The following is a 14,300-nucleotide window of genomic DNA, read 5'->3' on the forward strand; positions in this document are numbered from 1 at the left end:
TTTTGTTTCGAAATCCAAATTTCCTATTCGTTCTTTATCCTGTAGTAATTTAGCTCCGTCGGAACGATTGCTTAATATTTTGCTTCTTGTCGAAGCGTGAAGGAGGATCTGAAGGCGCGAGACAAATCAGGAACGGTACGGCTCGATCAAAGCCCGGATCGTCGCTCAAATTTGTCGGCGCAAATGTATCACCGCAACTAGGGGTGGCAATTTTCGACACGACACGAACCTAACACGAAATTAATGGGTTTGGGTTGAGGTTTCGGGAATTCGGGTCAGAATCGGGTTGGACCCGATGAACCCGAAAAGAAAACCGGTCGATTTCGGGTCAACCCGTGGTGACCTGATATGACCCGATATGACCCGTTTACGAATTAAAAATAATTTAATAAACATAAAAATAATTTTATCTAACTAAACTAAGTTATTCTTTTTTTCAAAGGCATTAATTACTTAATCCTAAACGAATTTATTTAATTTGTGTGAAGTTGAAATTATTATACTTGGACAAATAATATATTATATTATTTTTCACTTTTGTATTGTTTTAATTTATTTTATATTTTGCTTGGGATAAAACACTTTTACGGTGTTTAATTTATTTTAGATTTGATTTGGAATCATTTATTTAAATTTTTATTACTTGATTATGTAATTAGTTTTGTGAGAAATTGATTTTATTAGAAATTACAGTGATAAATTAATAAATTAAAATTAAGTTTCGGGTCATTTCGGGTCGACCCGCCGCCCCGTAAACCTGAAATTTTCGGGTTCGGGTCAGCATACCTGACCCGTCACGGGTTGGCGGGTCGGGGTTCGGGTCAACAGATTTTCTGGCGGGTCTGTTGACCCGAACCCGACCCGCCAACCTGATTTGGACCCGAATTGCCACCCCTGACTGCAAGCGTGAAGGATTGATTTCATGATAATTTAGAGTTGCGGGATGAGGGAAAAAAACAGGGTGCAAATCAATAACAAAAAAAAATATAAAGTAAATAAATAAAAGGATAAGAGGAAAATGCTTGAATTGACGCTTAAAATGAATTTCGGTCTAGAAAAGCCACACTGCTTCGCAGGACGGGGTAGTTTAAAAGAATAACGCGAAAGGAACATGGCGGGTGCGATCATACCAGCACTAATGCACCGGATCCCATCAGAACTCCGAAGTTAAGCGTGCTTGGGCGAGAGTAGTACTAGGATGGGTGACCCCCTGGGACGTCCTCGTGTTGCACCCCTCTCTTTTTTGTTTCGAAATCCAAATTTCCTATTCGTTCTTTATCCTGTAGTAATTTAGCTCCGTCGGAACGATTGCTTAATATTTTGCTTCTTGTCGAAGCGTGAAGGAGGATCTGAAGGCGCGAGACAAATCAGGAACGGTACGGCTCGATCAAAGCCCGGATCGTCGCTCAAATTTGTCGGCGCAAATGTATCACCGCAACTAGGGGTGGCAATTTTCGACACGACACGAACCTAACACGAAATTAATGGGTTTGGGTTGAGGTTTCGGGAATTCGGGTCAGAATCGGGTTGGACCCGATGAACCCGAAAAGAAAACCGGTCGATTTCGGGTCAACCCGTGGTGACCTGATATGACCCGATATGACCCGTTTACGAATTAAAAATAATTTAATAAACATAAAAATAATTTTATCTAACTAAACTAAGTTATTCTTTTTTTCAAAGGCATTAATTACTTAATCCTAAACGAATTTATTTAATTTGTGTGAAGTTGAAATTATTATACTTGGACAAATAATATATTATATTATTTTTCACTTTTGTATTGTTTTAATTTATTTTATATTTTGCTTGGGATAAAACACTTTTACGGTGTTTAATTTATTTTAGATTTGATTTGGAATCATTTATTTAAATTTTTATTACTTGATTATGTAATTAGTTTTGTGAGAAATTGATTTTATTAGAAATTACAGTGATAAATTAATAAATTAAAATTAAGTTTCGGGTCATTTCGGGTCGACCCGCCGCCCCGTAAACCTGAAATTTTCGGGTTCGGGTCAGCATACCTGACCCGTCACGGGTTGGCGGGTCGGGGTTCGGGTCAACAGATTTTCTGGCGGGTCTGTTGACCCGAACCCGACCCGCCAACCTGATTTGGACCCGAATTGCCACCCCTGACTGCAAGCGTGAAGGATTGATTTCATGATAATTTAGAGTTGCGGGATGAGGGAAAAAAACAGGGTGCAAATCAATAACAAAAAAATATATAAAGTAAATAAATAAAAGGATAAGAGGAAAATGCTTGAATTGACGCTTAAAATGAATTTCGGTCTAGAAAAGCCACACTGCTTCGCAGGACGGGGTAGTTTAAAAGAATAACGCGAAAGGAACATGGCGGGTGCGATCATACCAGCACTAATGCACCGGATCCCATCAGAACTCCGAAGTTAAGCGTGCTTGGGCGAGAGTAGTACTAGGATGGGTGACCCCCTGGGACGTCCTCGTGTTGCACCCCTCTCTTTTTTGTTTCGAAATCCAAATTTCCTATTCGTTCTTTATCCTGTAGTAATTTAGCTCCGTCGGAACGATTGCTTAATATTTTGCTTCTTGTCGAAGCGTGAAGGAGGATCTGAAGGCGCGAGACAAATCAGGAACGGTACGGCTCGATCAAAGCCCGGATCGTCGCTCAAATTTGTCGGCGCAAATGTATCACCGCAACTAGGGGTGGCAATTTTCGACACGACACGAACCTAACACGAAATTAATGGGTTTGGGTTGAGGTTTCGGGAATTCGGGTCAGAATCGGGTTGGACCCGATGAACCCGAAAAGAAAACCGGTCGATTTCGGGTCAACCCGTGGTGACCTGATATGACCCGATATGACCCGTTTACGAATTAAAAATAATTTAATAAACATAAAAATAATTTTATCTAACTAAACTAAGTTATTCTTTTTTTCAAAGGCATTAATTACTTAATCCTAAACGAATTTATTTAATTTGTGTGAAGTTGAAATTATTATACTTGGACAAATAATATATTATATTATTTTTCACTTTTGTATTGTTTTAATTTATTTTATATTTTGCTTGGGATAAAACACTTTTACGGTGTTTAATTTATTTTAGATTTGATTTGGAATCATTTATTTAAATTTTTATTACTTGATTATGTAATTAGTTTTGTGAGAAATTGATTTTATTAGAAATTACAGTGATAAATTAATAAATTAAAATTAAGTTTCGGGTCATTTCGGGTCGACCCGCCGCCCCGTAAACCTGAAATTTTCGGGTTCGGGTCAGCATACCTGACCCGTCACGGGTTGGCGGGTCGGGGTTCGGGTCAACAGATTTTCTGGCGGGTCTGTTGACCCGAACCCGACCCGCCAACCTGATTTGGACCCGAATTGCCACCCCTGACTGCAAGCGTGAAGGATTGATTTCATGATAATTTAGAGTTGCGGGATGAGGGAAAAAAACAGGGTGCAAATCAATAACAAAAAAAAATATAAAGTAAATAAATAAAAGGATAAGAGGAAAATGCTTGAATTGACGCTTAAAATGAATTTCGGTCTAGAAAAGCCACACTGCTTCGCAGGACGGGGTAGTTTAAAAGAATAACGCGAAAGGAACATGGCGGGTGCGATCATACCAGCACTAATGCACCGGATCCCATCAGAACTCCGAAGTTAAGCGTGCTTGGGCGAGAGTAGTACTAGGATGGGTGACCCCCTGGGACGTCCTCGTGTTGCACCCCTCTCTTTTTTGTTTCGAAATCCAAATTTCCTATTCGTTCTTTATCCTGTAGTAATTTAGCTCCGTCGGAACGATTGCTTAATATTTTGCTTCTTGTCGAAGCGTGAAGGAGGATCTGAAGGCGCGAGACAAATCAGGAACGGTACGGCTCGATCAAAGCCCGGATCGTCGCTCAAATTTGTCGGCGCAAATGTATCACCGCAACTAGGGGTGGCAATTTTCGACACGACACGAACCTAACACGAAATTAATGGGTTTGGGTTGAGGTTTCGGGAATTCGGGTCAGAATCGGGTTGGACCCGATGAACCCGAAAAGAAAACCGGTCGATTTCGGGTCAACCCGTGGTGACCTGATATGACCCGATATGACCCGTTTACGAATTAAAAATAATTTAATAAACATAAAAATAATTTTATCTAACTAAACTAAGTTATTCTTTTTTTCAAAGGCATTAATTACTTAATCCTAAACGAATTTATTTAATTTGTGTGAAGTTGAAATTATTATACTTGGACAAATAATATATTATATTATTTTTCACTTTTGTATTGTTTTAATTTATTTTATATTTTGCTTGGGATAAAACACTTTTACGGTGTTTAATTTATTTTAGATTTGATTTGGAATCATTTATTTAAATTTTTATTACTTGATTATGTAATTAGTTTTGTGAGAAATTGATTTTATTAGAAATTACAGTGATAAATTAATAAATTAAAATTAAGTTTCGGGTCATTTCGGGTCGACCCGCCGCCCCGTAAACCTGAAATTTTCGGGTTCGGGTCAGCATACCTGACCCGTCACGGGTTGGCGGGTCGGGGTTCGGGTCAACAGATTTTCTGGCGGGTCTGTTGACCCGAACCCGACCCGCCAACCTGATTTGGACCCGAATTGCCACCCCTGACTGCAAGCGTGAAGGATTGATTTCATGATAATTTAGAGTTGCGGGATGAGGGAAAAAAACAGGGTGCAAATCAATAACAAAAAAATATATAAAGTAAATAAATAAAAGGATAAGAGGAAAATGCTTGAATTGACGCTTAAAATGAATTTCGGTCTAGAAAAGCCACACTGCTTCGCAGGACGGGGTAGTTTAAAAGAATAACGCGAAAGGAACATGGCGGGTGCGATCATACCAGCACTAATGCACCGGATCCCATCAGAACTCCGAAGTTAAGCGTGCTTGGGCGAGAGTAGTACTAGGATGGGTGACCCCCTGGGACGTCCTCGTGTTGCACCCCTCTCTTTTTTGTTTCGAAATCCAAATTTCCTATTCGTTCTTTATCCTGTAGTAATTTAGCTCCGTCGGAACGATTGCTTAATATTTTGCTTCTTGTCGAAGCGTGAAGGAGGATCTGAAGGCGCGAGACAAATCAGGAACGGTACGGCTCGATCAAAGCCCGGATCGTCGCTCAAATTTGTCGGCGCAAATGTATCACCGCAACTAGGGGTGGCAATTTTCGACACGACACGAACCTAACACGAAATTAATGGGTTTGGGTTGAGGTTTCGGGAATTCGGGTCAGAATCGGGTTGGACCCGATGAACCCGAAAAGAAAACCGGTCGATTTCGGGTCAACCCGTGGTGACCTGATATGACCCGATATGACCCGTTTACGAATTAAAAATAATTTAATAAACATAAAAATAATTTTATCTAACTAAACTAAGTTATTCTTTTTTTCAAAGGCATTAATTACTTAATCCTAAACGAATTTATTTAATTTGTGTGAAGTTGAAATTATTATACTTGGACAAATAATATATTATATTATTTTTCACTTTTGTATTGTTTTAATTTATTTTATATTTTGCTTGGGATAAAACACTTTTACGGTGTTTAATTTATTTTAGATTTGATTTGGAATCATTTATTTAAATTTTTATTACTTGATTATGTAATTAGTTTTGTGAGAAATTGATTTTATTAGAAATTACAGTGATAAATTAATAAATTAAAATTAAGTTTCGGGTCATTTCGGGTCGACCCGCCGCCCCGTAAACCTGAAATTTTCGGGTTCGGGTCAGCATACCTGACCCGTCACGGGTTGGCGGGTCGGGGTTCGGGTCAACAGATTTTCTGGCGGGTCTGTTGACCCGAACCCGACCCGCCAACCTGATTTGGACCCGAATTGCCACCCCTGACTGCAAGCGTGAAGGATTGATTTCATGATAATTTAGAGTTGCGGGATGAGGGAAAAAAACAGGGTGCAAATCAATAACAAAAAAAAATATAAAGTAAATAAATAAAAGGATAAGAGGAAAATGCTTGAATTGACGCTTAAAATGAATTTCGGTCTAGAAAAGCCACACTGCTTCGCAGGACGGGGTAGTTTAAAAGAATAACGCGAAAGGAACATGGCGGGTGCGATCATACCAGCACTAATGCACCGGATCCCATCAGAACTCCGAAGTTAAGCGTGCTTGGGCGAGAGTAGTACTAGGATGGGTGACCCCCTGGGACGTCCTCGTGTTGCACCCCTCTCTTTTTTGTTTCGAAATCCAAATTTCCTATTCGTTCTTTATCCTGTAGTAATTTAGCTCCGTCGGAACGATTGCTTAATATTTTGCTTCTTGTCGAAGCGTGAAGGAGGATCTGAAGGCGCGAGACAAATCAGGAACGGTACGGCTCGATCAAAGCCCGGATCGTCGCTCAAATTTGTCGGCGCAAATGTATCACCGCAACTAGGGGTGGCAATTTTCGACACGACACGAACCTAACACGAAATTAATGGGTTTGGGTTGAGGTTTCGGGAATTCGGGTCAGAATCGGGTTGGACCCGATGAACCCGAAAAGAAAACCGGTCGATTTCGGGTCAACCCGTGGTGACCTGATATGACCCGATATGACCCGTTTACGAATTAAAAATAATTTAATAAACATAAAAATAATTTTATCTAACTAAACTAAGTTATTCTTTTTTTCAAAGGCATTAATTACTTAATCCTAAACGAATTTATTTAATTTGTGTGAAGTTGAAATTATTATACTTGGACAAATAATATATTATATTATTTTTCACTTTTGTATTGTTTTAATTTATTTTATATTTTGCTTGGGATAAAACACTTTTACGGTGTTTAATTTATTTTAGATTTGATTTGGAATCATTTATTTAAATTTTTATTACTTGATTATGTAATTAGTTTTGTGAGAAATTGATTTTATTAGAAATTACAGTGATAAATTAATAAATTAAAATTAAGTTTCGGGTCATTTCGGGTCGACCCGCCGCCCCGTAAACCTGAAATTTTCGGGTTCGGGTCAGCATACCTGACCCGTCACGGGTTGGCGGGTCGGGGTTCGGGTCAACAGATTTTCTGGCGGGTCTGTTGACCCGAACCCGACCCGCCAACCTGATTTGGACCCGAATTGCCACCCCTGACTGCAAGCGTGAAGGATTGATTTCATGATAATTTAGAGTTGCGGGATGAGGGAAAAAAACAGGGTGCAAATCAATAACAAAAAAATATATAAAGTAAATAAATAAAAGGATAAGAGGAAAATGCTTGAATTGACGCTTAAAATGAATTTCGGTCTAGAAAAGCCACACTGCTTCGCAGGACGGGGTAGTTTAAAAGAATAACGCGAAAGGAACATGGCGGGTGCGATCATACCAGCACTAATGCACCGGATCCCATCAGAACTCCGAAGTTAAGCGTGCTTGGGCGAGAGTAGTACTAGGATGGGTGACCCCCTGGGACGTCCTCGTGTTGCACCCCTCTCTTTTTTGTTTCGAAATCCAAATTTCCTATTCGTTCTTTATCCTGTAGTAATTTAGCTCCGTCGGAACGATTGCTTAATATTTTGCTTCTTGTCGAAGCGTGAAGGAGGATCTGAAGGCGCGAGACAAATCAGGAACGGTACGGCTCGATCAAAGCCCGGATCGTCGCTCAAATTTGTCGGCGCAAATGTATCACCGCAACTAGGGGTGGCAATTTTCGACACGACACGAACCTAACACGAAATTAATGGGTTTGGGTTGAGGTTTCGGGAATTCGGGTCAGAATCGGGTTGGACCCGATGAACCCGAAAAGAAAACCGGTCGATTTCGGGTCAACCCGTGGTGACCTGATATGACCCGATATGACCCGTTTACGAATTAAAAATAATTTAATAAACATAAAAATAATTTTATCTAACTAAACTAAGTTATTCTTTTTTTCAAAGGCATTAATTACTTAATCCTAAACGAATTTATTTAATTTGTGTGAAGTTGAAATTATTATACTTGGACAAATAATATATTATATTATTTTTCACTTTTGTATTGTTTTAATTTATTTTATATTTTGCTTGGGATAAAACACTTTTACGGTGTTTAATTTATTTTAGATTTGATTTGGAATCATTTATTTAAATTTTTATTACTTGATTATGTAATTAGTTTTGTGAGAAATTGATTTTATTAGAAATTACAGTGATAAATTAATAAATTAAAATTAAGTTTCGGGTCATTTCGGGTCGACCCGCCGCCCCGTAAACCTGAAATTTTCGGGTTCGGGTCAGCATACCTGACCCGTCACGGGTTGGCGGGTCGGGGTTCGGGTCAACAGATTTTCTGGCGGGTCTGTTGACCCGAACCCGACCCGCCAACCTGATTTGGACCCGAATTGCCACCCCTGACTGCAAGCGTGAAGGATTGATTTCATGATAATTTAGAGTTGCGGGATGAGGGAAAAAAACAGGGTGCAAATCAATAACAAAAAAATATATAAAGTAAATAAATAAAAGGATAAGAGGAAAATGCTTGAATTGACGCTTAAAATGAATTTCGGTCTAGAAAAGCCACACTGCTTCGCAGGACGGGGTAGTTTAAAAGAATAACGCGAAAGGAACATGGCGGGTGCGATCATACCAGCACTAATGCACCGGATCCCATCAGAACTCCGAAGTTAAGCGTGCTTGGGCGAGAGTAGTACTAGGATGGGTGACCCCCTGGGACGTCCTCGTGTTGCACCCCTCTCTTTTTTGTTTCGAAATCCAAATTTCCTATTCGTTCTTTATCCTGTAGTAATTTAGCTCCGTCGGAACGATTGCTTAATATTTTGCTTCTTGTCGAAGCGTGAAGGAGGATCTGAAGGCGCGAGACAAATCAGGAACGGTACGGCTCGATCAAAGCCCGGATCGTCGCTCAAATTTGTCGGCGCAAATGTATCACCGCAACTAGGGGTGGCAATTTTCGACACGACACGAACCTAACACGAAATTAATGGGTTTGGGTTGAGGTTTCGGGAATTCGGGTCAGAATCGGGTTAATATAAAATAAATTAAAACAATACAAAAGTGAAAAATAATATAATATATTATTTGTCCAAGTACAATAATTTCAACTTCACACAAATTAAATAAATTCGTTTAGGATTAAGTAATTAATGCCTTTGAAAAAAAGAATAACTTAGTTTAGTTAGATAAAATTATTTTTATGTTTATTAAATTATTTTTAATTCGTAAACGGGTCATATCGGGTCATATCAGGTCACCACGGGTTGACCCGAAATCGACCGGTTTTCTTTTCGGGTTCATCGGGTCCAACCCGATTCTGACCCGAATTCCCGAAACCTCAACCCAAACCCATTAATTTCGTGTTAGGTTCGTGTCGTGTCGAAAATTGCCACCCCTAGTTGCGGTGATGCATTTGCGCCGACAAATTTGAGCGACGATCCGGGCTTTGATCGAGCCGTACCGTTCCTGATTTGTCTCGCGCCTTCAGATCCTCCTTCACGCTTCGACAAGAAGCAAAATATTAAGCAATCGTTCCGACGGAGCTAAATTACTACAGGATAAAGAACGAATAGGAAATTTGGATTTCGAAACAAAAAAGAGAGGGGTGCAACACGAGGACTTCCCAGGGGGTCACCCATCCTAGTACTACTCTCGCCCAAGCACGCTTAACTTCGGAGTTCTGATGGGATCCGGTGCATTAGTGCTGGTATGATCGTTTTCCTCTTATCCTTTTATTTATTTACTTTATATTTTTTTTTGTTATTGATTTGCACCCTGTTTTTTTCCCTCATCCCGCAACTCTAAATTATCATGAAATCAATCCTTCACGCTTGCAGTTAGGGGTGGCAATTCGGGTCCAAATCAGGTTGGCGGGTCGGGTTCGGGTCAACAGACCCGCCAGAAAATCTGTTGACCCGAACCCCGACCCGCCAACCCGTGACGGGTCAGGTATGCTGACCCGAACCCGAAAATTTCAGGTTTACGGGGCGGCGGGTCGACCCGAAATGACCCGAAACTTAATTTTAATTTATTAATTTATCACTGTAATTTCTAATAAAATCAATTTCTCACAAAACTAATTACATAATCAAGTAATAAAAATTTAAATAAATGATTCCAAATCAAATCTAAAATAAATTAAACACCGTAAAAGTGTTTTATCCCAAGCAAAATATAAAATAAATTAAAACAATACAAAAGTGAAAAATAATATAATATATTATTTGTCCAAGTACAATAATTTCAACTTCACACAAATTAAATAAATTCGTTTAGGATTAAGTAATTAATGCCTTTGAAAAAAAGAATAACTTAGTTTAGTTAGATAAAATTATTTTTATGTTTATTAAATTATTTTTAATTCGTAAACGGGTCATATCGGGTCATATCAGGTCACCACGGGTTGACCCGAAATCGACCGGTTTTCTTTTCGGGTTCATCGGGTCCAACCCGATTCTGACCCGAATTCCCGAAACCTCAACCCAAACCCATTAATTTCGTGTTAGGTTCGTGTCGTGTCGAAAATTGCCACCCCTAGTTGCGGTGATGCATTTGCGCCGACAAATTTGAGCGACGATCCGGGCTTTGATCGAGCCGTACCGTTCCTGATTTGTCTCGCGCCTTCAGATCCTCCTTCACGCTTCGACAAGAAGCAAAATATTAAGCAATCGTTCCGACGGAGCTAAATTACTACAGGATAAAGAACGAATAGGAAATTCGGATTTCGAAACAAAAAAGAGAGGGGTGCAACACGAGGACTTCCCAGGGGGTCACCCATCCTAGTACTACTCTCGCCCAAGCACGCTTAACTTCGGAGTTCTGATGGGATCCGGTGCATTAGTGCTGGTATGATCGCACCCGCCATGTTCCTTTCGCGTTATTCTTTTAAACTACCCCGTCCTGCGAAGCAGTGTGGCTTTTCTAGACCGAAATTCATTTTAAGCGTCAATTCAAGCATTTTCCTCTTATCCTTTTATTTATTTACTTTATATTTTTTTTTGTTATTGATTTGCACCCTGTTTTTTTCCCTCATCCCGCAACTCTAAATTATCATGAAATCAATCCTTCACGCTTGCAGTTAGGGGTGGCAATTCGGGTCCAAATCAGGTTGGCGGGTCGGGTTCGGGTCAACAGACCCGCCAGAAAATCTGTTGACCCGAACCCCGACCCGCCAACCCGTGACGGGTCAGGTATGCTGACCCGAACCCGAAAATTTCAGGTTTACGGGGCGGCGGGTCGACCCGAAATGACCCGAAACTTAATTTTAATTTATTAATTTATCACTGTAATTTCTAATAAAATCAATTTCTCACAAAACTAATTACATAATCAAGTAATAAAAATTTAAATAAATGATTCCAAATCAAATCTAAAATAAATTAAACACCGTAAAAGTGTTTTATCCCAAGCAAAATATAAAATAAATTAAAACAATACAAAAGTGAAAAATAATATAATATATTATTTGTCCAAGTACAATAATTTCAACTTCACACAAATTAAATAAATTCGTTTAGGATTAAGTAATTAATGCCTTTGAAAAAAAGAATAACTTAGTTTAGTTAGATAAAATTATTTTTATGTTTATTAAATTATTTTTAATTCGTAAACGGGTCATATCGGGTCATATCAGGTCACCACGGGTTGACCCGAAATCGACCGGTTTTCTTTTCGGGTTCATCGGGTCCAACCCGATTCTGACCCGAATTCCCGAAACCTCAACCCAAACCCATTAATTTCGTGTTAGGTTCGTGTCGTGTCGAAAATTGCCACCCCTAGTTGCGGTGATGCATTTGCGCCGACAAATTTGAGCGACGATCCGGGCTTTGATCGAGCCGTACCGTTCCTGATTTGTCTCGCGCCTTCAGATCCTCCTTCACGCTTCGACAAGAAGCAAAATATTAAGCAATCGTTCCGACGGAGCTAAATTACTACAGGATAAAGAACGAATAGGAAATTTGGATTTCGAAACAAAAAAGAGAGGGGTGCAACACGAGGACTTCCCAGGGGGTCACCCATCCTAGTACTACTCTCGCCCAAGCACGCTTAACTTCGGAGTTCTGATGGGATCCGGTGCATTAGTGCTGGTATGATCGCACCCGCCATGTTCCTTTCGCGTTATTCTTTTAAACTACCCCGTCCTGCGAAGCAGTGTGGCTTTTCTAGACCGAAATTCATTTTAAGCGTCAATTCAAGCATTTTCCTCTTATCCTTTTATTTATTTACTTTATATTTTTTTTTGTTATTGATTTGCACCCTGTTTTTTTCCCTCATCCCGCAACTCTAAATTATCATGAAATCAATCCTTCACGCTTGCAGTTAGGGGTGGCAATTCGGGTCCAAATCAGGTTGGCGGGTCGGGTTCGGGTCAACAGACCCGCCAGAAAATCTGTTGACCCGAACCCCGACCCGCCAACCCGTGACGGGTCAGGTATGCTGACCCGAACCCGAAAATTTCAGGTTTACGGGGCGGCGGGTCGACCCGAAATGACCCGAAACTTAATTTTAATTTATTAATTTATCACTGTAATTTCTAATAAAATCAATTTCTCACAAAACTAATTACATAATCAAGTAATAAAAATTTAAATAAATGATTCCAAATCAAATCTAAAATAAATTAAACACCGTAAAAGTGTTTTATCCCAAGCAAAATATAAAATAAATTAAAACAATACAAAAGTGAAAAATAATATAATATATTATTTGTCCAAGTACAATAATTTCAACTTCACACAAATTAAATAAATTCGTTTAGGATTAAGTAATTAATGCCTTTGAAAAAAAGAATAACTTAGTTTAGTTAGATAAAATTATTTTTATGTTTATTAAATTATTTTTAATTCGTAAACGGGTCATATCGGGTCATATCAGGTCACCACGGGTTGACCCGAAATCGACCGGTTTTCTTTTCGGGTTCATCGGGTCCAACCCGATTCTGACCCGAATTCCCGAAACCTCAACCCAAACCCATTAATTTCGTGTTAGGTTCGTGTCGTGTCGAAAATTGCCACCCCTAGTTGCGGTGATGCATTTGCGCCGACAAATTTGAGCGACGATCCGGGCTTTGATCGAGCCGTACCGTTCCTGATTTGTCTCGCGCCTTCAGATCCTCCTTCACGCTTCGACAAGAAGCAAAATATTAAGCAATCGTTCCGACGGAGCTAAATTACTACAGGATAAAGAACGAATAGGAAATTCGGATTTCGAAACAAAAAAGAGAGGGGTGCAACACGAGGACTTCCCAGGGGGTCACCCATCCTAGTACTACTCTCGCCCAAGCACGCTTAACTTCGGAGTTCTGATGGGATCCGGTGCATTAGTGCTGGTATGATCGCACCCGCCATGTTCCTTTCGCGTTATTCTTTTAAACTACCCCGTCCTGCGAAGCAGTGTGGCTTTTCTAGACCGAAATTCATTTTAAGCGTCAATTCAAGCATTTTCCTCTTATCCTTTTATTTATTTACTTTATATTTTTTTTTGTTATTGATTTGCACCCTGTTTTTTTCCCTCATCCCGCAACTCTAAATTATCATGAAATCAATCCTTCACGCTTGCAGTTAGGGGTGGCAATTCGGGTCCAAATCAGGTTGGCGGGTCGGGTTCGGGTCAACAGACCCGCCAGAAAATCTGTTGACCCGAACCCCGACCCGCCAACCCGTGACGGGTCAGGTATGCTGACCCGAACCCGAAAATTTCAGGTTTACGGGGCGGCGGGTCGACCCGAAATGACCCGAAACTTAATTTTAATTTATTAATTTATCACTGTAATTTCTAATAAAATCAATTTCTCACAAAACTAATTACATAATCAAGTAATAAAAATTTAAATAAATGATTCCAAATCAAATCTAAAATAAATTAAACACCGTAAAAGTGTTTTATCCCAAGCAAAATATAAAATAAATTAAAACAATACAAAAGTGAAAAATAATATAATATATTATTTGTCCAAGTACAATAATTTCAACTTCACACAAATTAAATAAATTCGTTTAGGATTAAGTAATTAATGCCTTTGAAAAAAAGAATAACTTAGTTTAGTTAGATAAAATTATTTTTATGTTTATTAAATTATTTTTAATTCGTAAACGGGTCATATCGGGTCATATCAGGTCACCACGGGTTGACCCGAAATCGACCGGTTTTCTTTTCGGGTTCATCGGGTCCAACCCGATTCTGACCCGAATTCCCGAAACCTCAACCCAAACCCATTAATTTCGTGTTAGGTTCGTGTCGTGTCGAAAATTGCCACCCCTAGTTGCGGTGATGCATTTGCGCCGACAAATTTGAGCGACGATCCGGGCTTTGATCGAGCCGTACCGTTCCTGATTTGTCTCGCGCCTTCAGATCCTCC

The 14,300-nt window shown here is 39.7% G+C and overlaps 11 non-coding genes across 11 annotated transcripts; 7 read left to right on the plus strand and 4 right to left on the minus strand.

Moving 5' to 3' along the window:
- Positions 1–1,116: 1,116 nt before the first annotated feature.
- Positions 1,117–1,235, plus strand: LOC140031405 (5S ribosomal RNA). The gene has a single exon (XR_011835326.1). It is a non-coding gene; the product is annotated as a 5S ribosomal RNA (ribosomal RNA).
- A 1,122-nt stretch (positions 1,236–2,357) lies between these two features.
- Positions 2,358–2,476, plus strand: LOC140031406 (5S ribosomal RNA). The gene has a single exon (XR_011835327.1). It is a non-coding gene; the product is annotated as a 5S ribosomal RNA (ribosomal RNA).
- A 1,122-nt stretch (positions 2,477–3,598) lies between these two features.
- LOC140031407 (5S ribosomal RNA) lies at positions 3,599–3,717 on the plus strand. Its single transcript, XR_011835328.1, has one exon. It is a non-coding gene; the product is annotated as a 5S ribosomal RNA (ribosomal RNA).
- Positions 3,718–4,839: 1,122 nt separating this feature from the next.
- Positions 4,840–4,958, plus strand: LOC140031408 (5S ribosomal RNA). The gene has a single exon (XR_011835329.1). It is a non-coding gene; the product is annotated as a 5S ribosomal RNA (ribosomal RNA).
- A 1,122-nt stretch (positions 4,959–6,080) lies between these two features.
- Positions 6,081–6,199, plus strand: LOC140031409 (5S ribosomal RNA). The gene has a single exon (XR_011835330.1). It is a non-coding gene; the product is annotated as a 5S ribosomal RNA (ribosomal RNA).
- Positions 6,200–7,321: 1,122 nt separating this feature from the next.
- LOC140031410 (5S ribosomal RNA) lies at positions 7,322–7,440 on the plus strand. The gene has a single exon (XR_011835331.1). It is a non-coding gene; the product is annotated as a 5S ribosomal RNA (ribosomal RNA).
- A 1,122-nt stretch (positions 7,441–8,562) lies between these two features.
- On the plus strand, positions 8,563–8,681 carry LOC140031411 (5S ribosomal RNA). The gene has a single exon (XR_011835332.1). It is a non-coding gene; the product is annotated as a 5S ribosomal RNA (ribosomal RNA).
- An 864-nt stretch (positions 8,682–9,545) lies between these two features.
- On the minus strand, positions 9,546–9,664 carry LOC140032348 (5S ribosomal RNA). Its single transcript, XR_011836274.1, has one exon. It is a non-coding gene; the product is annotated as a 5S ribosomal RNA (ribosomal RNA).
- A 1,020-nt stretch (positions 9,665–10,684) lies between these two features.
- On the minus strand, positions 10,685–10,803 carry LOC140029287 (5S ribosomal RNA). Its single transcript, XR_011833191.1, has one exon. It is a non-coding gene; the product is annotated as a 5S ribosomal RNA (ribosomal RNA).
- Positions 10,804–11,925: 1,122 nt separating this feature from the next.
- On the minus strand, positions 11,926–12,044 carry LOC140029288 (5S ribosomal RNA). Its single transcript, XR_011833192.1, has one exon. It is a non-coding gene; the product is annotated as a 5S ribosomal RNA (ribosomal RNA).
- Positions 12,045–13,166: 1,122 nt separating this feature from the next.
- On the minus strand, positions 13,167–13,285 carry LOC140029289 (5S ribosomal RNA). Its single transcript, XR_011833193.1, has one exon. It is a non-coding gene; the product is annotated as a 5S ribosomal RNA (ribosomal RNA).
- Between the last annotated feature and the right edge of the window lie 1,015 nt (positions 13,286–14,300).

Source organism: Coffea arabica, chromosome 11e (assembly GCF_036785885.1).
Source record: "Coffea arabica cultivar ET-39 chromosome 11e, Coffea Arabica ET-39 HiFi, whole genome shotgun sequence".
Classification (NCBI taxonomy): Eukaryota; Viridiplantae; Streptophyta; class Magnoliopsida; order Gentianales; family Rubiaceae; genus Coffea; species Coffea arabica.